Raw genomic sequence first — 1,852 nt, 5'->3', positions numbered from 1 at the left:
CCCCCTTTTCCAAACATTTTTAAAAAAAATGTACTTTCTATGTATTCTGTGAGACCTCTGGTCAGGCCTGTCTGCAGGCTGTGTGCCTGTTTTAGGAACAAAAAGATCCATGACATCTCAACGAGCAGGGACCCGCATCCCTAAAGAGCCAACTTGTGTCTTGTAGGGCATTTAAAGAGTACTCAAAAACCCCTCTTGGAAATACTTAAACCCCTGCTTTCAGGAGCCAACGAAGTGACTCTGTTCTTTACTCAACTCTGATCTACTGCTGATCAGGCATGTTACCGCTACGTCATAAAGAGATAAGACCGGTCATTAAGAAAAAATGGATGGCTCTTGTTCCAACGAGAAGACACTGGACTAAAACAGTACAAATCCTTGAAAGAAAAAGAGTATTTCGGTGATCACTGGAATCTTAAAGTTCACATGCCGGTCAAGTTCGTAACCAACTATGCCATATCACTATCAGTCAGCTGTATACTGTGTGTCTTTCCCCTTCATGAAAGAACAAAAAGTACAAATGATATTGTAAAGTGTTTTGCATTAAAGTGTCCGTGTTGTACAATAAGATTACAGTGTGCAAAAAGATCATGTAGAACTGTTACAGGTCTTTGCTACTTTGGGCCTGTAGCGGGTACAGCTTCGAGAGAAAACAGACAGAAGTCACAATGGGAACAAAATACGCTTACTAAACATCACCATTTACATATTCCTTGCAATTCATGCACTTCACCCCGTTTACCAACAAAGATATAATAAAGCGTCGATATAATCCGACTGATTTGTTGAACAAACTTGAGGACGCCATGAATCATTCTGAATTTAGCTGGCTAGTAGGATAATTTTCAACTGTTTAGGTAGTGTGGTATTTACAATTCCGCAACTTTGTTTCGCTTTCTGCGTAAACTAAATAGGTAAAATTTGCAACTTCACTGTGTTTTTCAATGTTACGTACCTACGTACTATTTGAACAGTGGGAACATGCGGTCCAACATGGACACTGATACCTAGTTGATCAATTCATCGTGATTTCGGTCTTTTCCCTGCTTCTGTGGGGGAAGCCACAAACGTAAATAAATTATTCTTATCCAGAATGGATCACAGAGACACTCGATAAATTCAAGTCCAAACGGGACAGACGGTACACAAATGTTTTTTAAAGGTGAAATGGTATAGGTTTAACGCCACTGTCAACACTAATAGGTTATTTAAGAGGCGGGGCCTCCGAGTTTAACTTCCATCTCCGAAAGGACCGAGCCAAATGGGAAATTCGTGAAAAGTGCCTTTCCCAAGGACACAACGTCGGACCGAGCTGAGGCTCTAACTCCCGAACCCGCAATGTCACGATTACGAGCCCGGTAGTCTAACCACTAGGCTACCAACGCCACTACACAAATTAGATCAAAGAATCAAAATAAATATTCGACAAACAGGAAATCATAATACTTTGTGGATGACATAATAACATGGTGTGCATCATAACATTCCCCGTGTGCAACCCAAAATGCCCTGGCAACATAACTCAAATAATTGTGATCCCGGATCTATATAATATAATATCAACATTGTCATCGCTACAGCGTCAGGGGCAGAAACAACGCATACAGTAGAAGCACCAGAAGAACAACATTACAGCTCAGGGATTTATCGGGGTCAATCAAAATCTACATCCCCAGATTGAATTAACAGGTGAGTGTCATAGTATTGTTTTGTTGCATGTATAACTCACAATAGTGCTTGGAGCTGATCGGCTCGATTCACAACAGTAACAAACGGGTCGGTCCCAAATAGTAATAATAGCATAGTAATAACAATAATAATTATTATTATCATTATCATAGTTATTATAATA

Source organism: Aplysia californica, unplaced genomic scaffold (assembly GCF_000002075.1).
Source record: "Aplysia californica isolate F4 #8 unplaced genomic scaffold, AplCal3.0 scaffold00248, whole genome shotgun sequence".
Classification (NCBI taxonomy): Eukaryota; Metazoa; Mollusca; class Gastropoda; order Aplysiida; family Aplysiidae; genus Aplysia; species Aplysia californica.
This window is presented reverse-complemented; position numbering follows the sequence as displayed.